The sequence below is a fragment of the Arachis duranensis genome, chromosome 1 (assembly GCF_000817695.3).
Source record: "Arachis duranensis cultivar V14167 chromosome 1, aradu.V14167.gnm2.J7QH, whole genome shotgun sequence".
Taxonomy (NCBI): domain Eukaryota; kingdom Viridiplantae; phylum Streptophyta; class Magnoliopsida; order Fabales; family Fabaceae; genus Arachis; species Arachis duranensis.
Genome location: NC_029772.3, coordinates 101,423,497 through 101,433,878, shown reverse-complemented (window position 1 = coordinate 101,433,878; position 10,382 = coordinate 101,423,497).

The window sequence follows — 10,382 nt, the reverse complement described above, 5'->3', positions numbered from 1 at the left end:
GGTCGAGAGCTTCTTAGATCCCGATTCATTTTCGCTCTCGCCATTTTTTGTTTTCGGTCATGTGCATGTGCTATCGCCCCTAAATCACCAATAAATGAAAAAGGGAAAGCAATCTTTTGTTTATCTCTTTGGACTCTTATATTGGGCTCACTTAACTTGGGTTAACAATCTGTATCATATTCTGATATACCTGGCAGTGATGAAGTAAACTCATTCTGCTCCTTTGTCTCTGTTCAAAACTTCAAATACAAGCTCTTTTGCAAGAAAAAAAGGTCATTTAAAAGTTTAACATGGCATCAAGACAATTAAAAAAAAAATGGCATCAAGACTACTCAGCTCCTCTCATTTTCAAGTTCTACATCGTTTAATTTTTCAAAAAATGGTAGTTTTGTATGTAATTAAGTTTATACATGACTTGGGATATGGGTATGCGCCGAGTCATTGTGAAAAATGATGCAGAAGAAATTCTCAAGTCTATCACCAAAGAAAGAGGAATTAATCAGATCCATTGTGAGACAATAAGAGAAATTGTTAAAATGAAACAAAGACCTTGGAAGTTAAAGTTCTGCCATGTTTACAGAGAAGTCAATCGAAGTGCTAATTGGTTGGCAAGGAAAAACTTGGATGGGGATTTAGGATTTAAGTTCATGGACATAGCTTCCAAAAATTTAGAAACACTATTACAAGAAGATATTCAGAAGATTGTATTCTCTCTTACTCTTGATGTAATTCAAAATCGTAGCTAATGTTTTTCTTTCTTTGGGCTTAGGCCCCTTTTTATTAAAAAAAAAAAGGTTTATACATGACTAATTTAATGTGAAAATACCTACCGTTACAAAAATAGTTCTTAAATTATTAGCGCCGCGTAAAACCATTCCTCCTAGAATATTTTGATTGACAGCTAAACTTTTACATGACCAAATTAAGAAAATGGATTTTTTTTCAAGTTTTTTTAATTGATATTATTAGATGTGATATTTTACTATACACATTTTTATACGAGACCAAACAAAGTCATATAAAAAAACACATTTAATTATATCAATTTGAGGAAAAAAAATTAAAAAATCCATTCTCCTAAATTACTAGTTGCTTCAATATGCAGAACATCTCTTTTTTTCCCATGTGAGGCCATGATGATTAACTCTCTAGTGAGACTCTTATATAGGTCTCCGCCACTTTCTCCAATAACTAAATAATATTTGCTTTAACGTCATAGACAAAACTAAGAAAAAGAAAAAGAACGAAATCATTGCTAAATTTGTAACTATATTTAACTATTTAGAACACCATGACGATATTAATTAATGTATTTGGCACAAGGAGTGTTTCTATAAATTAGTCAAGTCAGCGCTTTTCAATTTTGTGCTTCTGCCAGCTTATTACCACTTTAATTTCCATTACCCTATAGCAGCTATCCCTCCATGTGATTAGTTTCGATTATTCAAAAAGTATTTTTATAACTTTTATGTGTATGTTATAGTTAAGAAAAATAAAAATAAATTTTAAAAGTTTGAATTCTTGAACTTATTTTATAAAATTTATACAAATATATAAACTGACTTTTTCAAGGGAGAAAAGAGAAAAGAAAATTCAAATTAAACGCACCTTAATACAAGAAGACAATATCACAGTTGTGACAATAATGATGTATCATACAGGCATGCGTACTAGTACATGACACTAGCCCTACTGTGCTGTTTATTAAATAAATATTCTTGGCAGTTATTATACCTTAGGTGCTGGTTTTCAACTTAGTAGTTAGTTGATTTAAGTTTCACATTATCATTGTATCTAACATAATAAAGAGTACGTAAATTAGTTGGCATAAAGATAACAAAAAAATCAGTTGGCATATATAGCTTTTTTTTCTGACTAATCAGAAATTAGTCTCATTTGTAGATCTAAATTTTATTTAAGAGTTTGTTATCAATGAATTACTGTAACATAAGATAAAAATAGGATTCAAATTCTGATATTTATTTAAGTGAATAAATAAATTCATTATTTGACTAACCTAAATTAGTACAGATAGTTTATAGCTAGAAATGAGTAAATACATTTATATGACAGTCTAATAATATCGATGGGTTATGGACATTATTGATAGATCGATATTGACATTCTTTTTTCACGTAAAAAGTAATGGGAAAAAAAATTATATGAATCCAAAATGGTGTAAATTTCAAACTTTAAGAGAGAATAACCAAAAAAAAGGGAAAACTTTAAGCCTATGATGATTTCTCCAATATTCANTATAATAATACTTGAATAATTATTTCGAAGGTGCGTGCAAAAATCGAATCAAATTCTAATTTCTGGAATTTTTAATTTTTCAATAAAATTTGGTCATTTACAATAATTTTTTAAAAAAATTTACTTATTATAAAATTATCAAATTTTAATAATGAAAAGATTTTAGTTTTTTAATAATACTTACAAAAAATTACGTCAAAATCTAATCTCTAAAATATTTTTTAAAAATATATATTTAATATTTAATTATTTTTATTATATTTTAAAATTTTTTAACCATTTATTTGTCATTTGTATGTTTTAGAGTTATTTTTATTAGCCACATAAACTCTTGAGTATCACTTTAATAGTTTATCCCTTAGTTTGTCAATATTAAAACATGTGATTATGATTTGTGAGACGGGTTTAATTTTGTTGAACGGGATTCAGCCAAGTCCCACCAACATTTTCTTGCAAGTTTACATGATATATGGGAGAAGCTACATTTTTCCGGTGGGAAACCTCTTCTTTAAATCAAACAATTAATATCCTCAACAATAATGTACTACTAGTTGTCAAGTATAATTTTTATTATTCAACATCTTTTTTCATCTATTCTGTTTTGGTCCCATTTAAAAGTGTACGACAAAAAATCACATTTTATAACAACAACAAAGAAAAAAAACACTTAAGAGGATTTATTTTCCTTTTTGAGACATAACTCATTCAATGGCCTATGTGCCATCTTTGATTATATTATCTAAAATTAAACCTAACGTAAAACATGCAAAAGAGCTAGTTAATATACAAATATAGCAATTTAATGTACCATAAGAATTCTAGTAGTGGTGAGAGTTAGCTTAATAATATTTGAGAGATAAAAAAAATTAATTTATTAAGATAATATAAAATTATTTTATTTTATATTTTTTTAATTATTATTAAAAATAAATAGATTTAAATATAATAAATATAAAATTGTAAATATTATGTACATAAAATTATAAATATAAAATTAAATAAAATAATTTGAGATTATTATTTTCTTATTATTACTGTAATAAAAATAGTGAAAATTCAGATGCAATCGACCTTACGTGAAGTTGATAGCTGAGAGCTGTTAGATTATATGAAAATTTAGTCAAATCAATCAAATTATTTAACGACACTTTCAGATATCAACTTCACGTGAAGTCGACTGCACCTGAGTTTCCACTAATAAAAATATTTGAATGAGTTTTATCCACAAACTAGAAAATTACCGTACTGTTTTCCACTTCATTAACCACCGTCAAGTAGTAGCGGTAGACCCACTCCATAGCTCCATGCAGGGTGTTAGGTGCCTACCCGGCAATTAGAAGGAGAGGCATTGAATACTGGTACCCTTTTTTTTCCCTTCTTTGATGGCAAGATGTTTCTTGAGAAACTAATAGTAAAGATAAAAGGTAAACCGAAAGTTTATTGATAAAAATAATCTTAAGTTTTATAAACGATAAATAAGTTTTTAAGAAATTAACAAATGTAATAAAAATAAATAAAAAATATTTTTTTATAAATATAAAATAAGTTTTGTATTTGGCAAATGATTTGTATATATATGGTTCAAATTTTATAAAAACGTTTGAATAACTATTTAAAAAATGTAAATGATTTGTATATTTGGTTCGACAGCCTCTTTTTTAATTTTTCAAAAATATTTTTGGTCATTCAAAAACAATCTCAAAAAAAAAATATATATTTCACTTTCTTATAAAAACATATTTTAGCGTCATGTGAAACTTCATATTTTAATTAGTCTAACGTTTTTATTGACACATCGATTTAAACACAAACTCTACTATCATCTGTAATAACTTAATCTATCCGCTTGTGAATATTTTTCGTTTTAACACTTTAAATCTCACAAATTTATTTTTAATAATAAGAATAAAAATAAATTTCACACTCACATATATCAAAACGTGCCCGTAAAAAAAACTATCCACGTTAAAAAAAATCATAATAGAATAATAGAAGGCAGAGTAGCCAAGAATATAGAGTAAAATATTTATATAAATCAAACCAATACTAATATTATATAAATTATCCAAATCAAATAATATTATATAAATGTCTCAAAGCATATTTCTATATAAATCGAATTAAATTAATTTAAATTATACAATATAGTAATAAATCGAAACACATTGATTCGAATTACATGGAATATTGTTTAAAGATAAATCGAATCAGTGTGATTCGAATTAGTATAGAACAATGTAAATCGAATCAGGTTGATTCAATTTACTACTTGTAAGTTGTAATAGATTATTTACATTTACTACATTTAAGTTAATTGTTTATTTATTTTATATTAATTTTAAAACCAACTATATTTATACACTATGTAATTTGACCAACTATATTTATACAATATGTAATTTGAGAAATAATTAAATATATATTGTATAAATATAGTTAGTTATTTTATAATGTATAATTATCTATTATTTCTGACCCTGAAAAAAATTCAAATTTTAACTCTTATGTTATTTTGGAGAGCTATACTTTATATTAATTTTTTAAACGTCAAAAGTGCTTGCAATGATTCTTTAGATGCTAACGAGTCAAAGGATAATTTTTATTGAATTTTTAGAAATCGTTTAATATTCCATTTCAAATTTACAAGTTTATAAAAATGTATATTTTCTAAAATTTGAACTAAAACACAAAATTTGAATTTCTATTCTTATTTGTTTTGATTTTTTTTATATTTTATTTGAATTCAAATAAGAATATTTTCTTATTGACATTTATGTTTTAAAGTTAATTATTCTATATTAATTTAAAGGTAATAAATATTAATAATCTATTACAAGTAGTAAATCGAATTAAACTGATTCGATTTATTATAAATGTGCTGTTCACCATATTAAATTAAAACATTGCTTCGGTTTACCATTAATCCTAATAAATCGAATTTAGTCACTCCGATTTACTACGTACAAGGCTAAATTAATATAAGTCGATTCAATGTATATAAAATCAAACTTTAAAACATATACATAACACAATTTCATTTAGAGAATACACATAGTTTTAATCAAGGTTTGATTTATTAACGTTTTTTACCCTATATATCATATATGTAGTTATACAAATATATAACGTATATATAATTCCCGGTCATTTTAATTTGGTATGCATATCTATAGCAATATAGCATAACATTATTAGCATACCTACTCGATCAATGAGAGAATTTTCCTCAATATAATTAATTAGTTTCGCTACTCATTATATTATAAAACAAAAAGTTATAAAAAAAGAAGAAGAGAGATTGATATACTATGGTTAATAATATTTTAATTGCACCTAATATTATTAGATCTCCCCAAACAATAACTATGTTTAAAAAGAGATAAATTAAATCAGGTCTGTCAAAGCCTAGTATCAGAAACAATTACTTGTTCTCCATATTATTCTTTGTGGCACCAATTTACGAAACTAGTTCACCTAATATGGTCTCTGAGGAGTCCACAGTAGTTGCCCAACTCGTTGGAAAAAAAAAACAGAAACAAGATCCATAAATACCATTCCATGTCTTGTACTTTTTCAAAAACTTACCATTTATGCCTTTGTTTGCACTTTGTAATATATAGATATACGCATCTATCAAGTGGGTGACCTTATTCTCAATATAATATAATCATAAGATTATTAAACGAAAAATCTACCAAATCTTTGGGATGACAAAGACGCTACAAAAAAATTCATTGGATATGTAAATAGAATAAGGTTGAGGCAAGTTCGTTAGACCTTATATATATCTGTGGTGATTGCACTGTATGTTTTCGTTCAATTTTCACTTGAATTTATTATTTAATAATATTTTCACAGTTTATTATATTGGTGGGTTATATTTAGGTGGCAGGCATACGATTCATTTTGCTATTGGACATTTGTACTGAGTGGCAAATAATCTCACCTATATGTGTTTTTTATTAGTTTAATCGGCTCGTACTAATGACGCAACTACCTTTTTATTTTAATTAAGAATAATATTAGATATTTTTTTTAGTTAATATTAATTAATTTTTAATATTATTTTATTTATCTTAAATTATAAATTCTTAATTTTTAATTTTAAATATAAATCTAAATATTGAAATTAGTTAATATTAATTAATTAAAAATTGTTCCTATACTTTTTCTTTAATTAATGTATGTTCTTAGTTCTTACCAGTCAAGCTACATGCAATTACTTTTGAGGAATTAATGAGTGGATTCGTTGTTAGGTTAGAATATAAATATAAAGTTGTAGCTAGGGATGATAATGGATAGACAACAAAAATGAAATACCCAATGAAACGAAAGATGGTAGAGAAGTTATTATAAATAGAAGTATATTTATAAGATTAATTAAAAAAAGATAATTAAAAAGATAATATTTAAAATTATTTTATATAATATAAATCTAATATTTTTGTTAAAAAGAAATAGATTAAGGGTTGAAAAAATGGGAACAGTCTGTGGCATTATTTAAATAATTTAATTTAAGACAACTACTTAAATAAAGATGGTAATTTTTTTTTTATAAAGATATTTTATTTAAAAATGTGACTTATTTATTTAGTTATATTTTAAATAAAAATAATATTTTTATAATATATTAAAATTTAACTATATAATTTATTATCTAAAAATAAAAAAATATTTTTATATAAAAATAATTATAAAATCTTTATGATAGTATTTATCTTAATTTAATTCAGAAAAACATATCTTACGTATTTAGTCTTGTAGGTAGCTTACCCCTCTTTTTTTTATCTTGTATATCAAAATTAATTTTATTCTTTTTCACGGTTTTAAAAAATTAACAGATTGAATGAGTCGGTTCAACTTGATTAAAATCAGCAACCTGGTTAATTTAGAAACAAATCATTGATAGTAGCTTGGTAAAAAAACTGATGAACGTGTTAAATCTTTTTTCTTTTTAATAATTAATGAACTTGTTAATTCTATTTGGTTTTTTTCCTCTTTTTTCTTTTTGCCAGAAGGTGGGAGGCTCGGCGGCGTTGGCGGGATTAGGGCGGCGTCGACTGGGCGGTGTCGGATCGAACAATAAAAAAGTACAATAGCTTCTGTAGACGGAAGATTATAAATAGAGAATGAGAGATTAGCGTAATATTATAAATAAGCCAAGTAACGGTACCAAATGTGATTTAGTTTAATTACAAAATTTTTATTTTTTAAATTTTAAAATTTGTAATTAAAAATAAATAATTTATAATCTAATTTATGATTTTAATTTAATTTTTTTTTATTTTATTATTCACATTGTTTAGTTATTTTCATTGTTTTTTTATACTTTCTCTTATTGAAATATTTTGCTTAGTTTGAATTAAGGAATTCAAAATACCCTTGTAAGAAAAAGAATTCTCAAATATTATTTATATTCTCTTTATTTGAAACTTGATTGATAATATTTTTTTGGATAAAGTACTTAATTGGTCTTCTACGTCTCGGTATAATTTTGTTTTGGTCCTTAAAGTTTAAATTGTCTTATTTGAATTCAAAAAAGTTTTATTTAACTTCAATGTAGTCTCACAATGAGGTCAAAGTTAAATAATTAACGGAATGTCCTACATGATAATATAAGAACAAGATCGATAATGTGGAGAATAAGTACAAGCTCTATAGAATTGTAAGATGAATGATAAATAAATGTATTGATGCATTTACAATTAATTTTGTGCTTTTGAAACTTGTCTCTAAATTTTCAACTTTATTCTTATACTGTTGTAATGTAAGATATTCTATTAATTATTTAACTTTGACCTCGACTAAATTAAAACTAAATGAAATTTTTTTAAATTCAAATAAAACACTTTAAACATTAAAAACCAAAATAAAATTATATCCAAACGTATAAAGGACAATTTAGTATTTTACCTTATTTTTTAACTCAAATTTGTCATATATATGTATCTATTCTCATCCTCTCTTGCATATATATATATATAAAGTATCTATTTTGAAATTACATATATTTGAATCTTGACAATTTATTTATTACTTAATCGTGACTTATTACTAGCTTATTAAAAATAATTTTTATTTAGGCAGATTCACTTTTAAACAAATTTTTTGAAAGCAATATTTAAAAGTTAAACAATTATAAGCATGAATGAATATACTTGATGAGATATGTTTCTAAAAGGGATCTCATATATTACATGGCATTAATTTTTAACATGGACTGAGGCCAATATTATCGTGGGATGGTTCTAATTATATTAGCATCTTAAATATGATTTATTATAACCACTCTTTTTTGTCTTTTTGGTGTTAAAGGAACATCAGCGACGATAGAGCTGTGATTGATTATTTTTGTGAAACTTTTTGTTTTGGAGGTAAAGCTAGAGAGACATCAAACTAACTATATAGGCTTTAGGTTATATAGCGATCAATTCTCAAACTACTTGAATTTGTGATACACCCAACTACGTCTTCTAGAATTGAAAATTTAGAATCATTTTAGGCTTAACAGCGGATCAATTTTTAATTTAGTTGAGTTACCCATAGTTACACGAATTTGAGTGAATCACTTCATATGAAATAGTATTGATTTAAATTAGTTTCTTAAACTTAATTTTGTTCCCTAGTCTGGTTGGTTGGATAGCAACATGTTATATGATGTATGTGACCTATCATGTATTATCATGTGACATGTCACATGATTATAATACCTTGTTATCTCTTAAAACAAAAAAAATTATTCCCATAAAGAGAACTAATTTCATTTCTGATAACAATAAGAAACTAAAATAATAAAAAATATTATATATACACTAAAAGTTTAACTATTAAATTAATTATATATATATATTTTTAAAGTATATTTCATATTTTAATATATTTTATGTAAGTGAGCAATTAATTTTTAGTATTTTTGTACTATAGTAATTAAAATAATTAGTGTAAAATGAGCTTTGTTTTAGGTTAAGATATTTGTACTCCCATGTATATTGCAAGTGTGCAAAGATAAAAAAGAGAAATCAATATGTGGAATTTTTTTTTGCAAGGTATATTTTTTATATTTTATACATTATTTTAATATGTATGTAAATGTTTTCTTTACACCAAATTTTGTGCATGAACCTCTTTCAATATAACCTAGAACAAATAGAAGAGGATAGCGTTTTACATGTGTTGGCATTTGATGATTTTTGGCTTTGTGCATGAAAGTAAAGAAAGAGAAAGGGAGATATAACCCACAACAACACTTAAATCCAAAATACAACCGAAAAAGGAGTTAAGTTGCAAGTAAAATCAAACGTAAAAACTCTGCTAAAACGTTTGCCCCCTCAATCATCACAACTACAACAAACAAACAATAATGCTTCATACTTCATTTTCAAGTTATGGCCCTTTTCCCAAAACGGGGACAGTAACCCACTATGTCTACCGTTGGATCGTGGTCACCACAGGGATGAGATCGTAAATTCTCTGCCTCGCTGTAGTCTACTCGTACCACATGCATGTTGTTTTTTTCGGCTCAGGAAGCCAACGCCTAACGAGCTTTATCATATCATTAAATGGCCACCGTGCTCTACAAACACTGAAAAAAATTACATATATATGACTATTTGTACATCAAATAGGTGTTCATTTTGGCACATTAAGAATGTATTAGAATATAATTTTTTCCCCCAATAACTGGCGCTTATTGAAAATATTACTAAATATATTTTTTTCACATATATTGAGAATTAAAAGGAATAGGTTTCATCTTGTTTGTAAATTAATTAAAAAGTAAAATTCATATTAAAATTTGTGGCTGAAAGTGTAAAACACATTAGTATTTACACCCATTTCCAAGTCCACACACATACAGGTATAGTTATGCATTTAACTTTTTATCAAAGTCAAATTTATTTATTTATTTTTAAAATCTTAATTCAGAGGTAGTGTTAGTCTTAAAGTGTTAAGGATTAAAAAGCATTATCGTGAGGGTAGTTAGTTGGCGGGAGCGCGTGACAATCACAGTGCGAGAGGCTCGTGTTTGATTTTGATTTTTCTGAATTATTTTTTGTTTATCCTTTCCCGCGGCTATTAAATGAGGGGTGGTCTAACTGTGAGAGAGAGAGAAAGAAAGACAGACA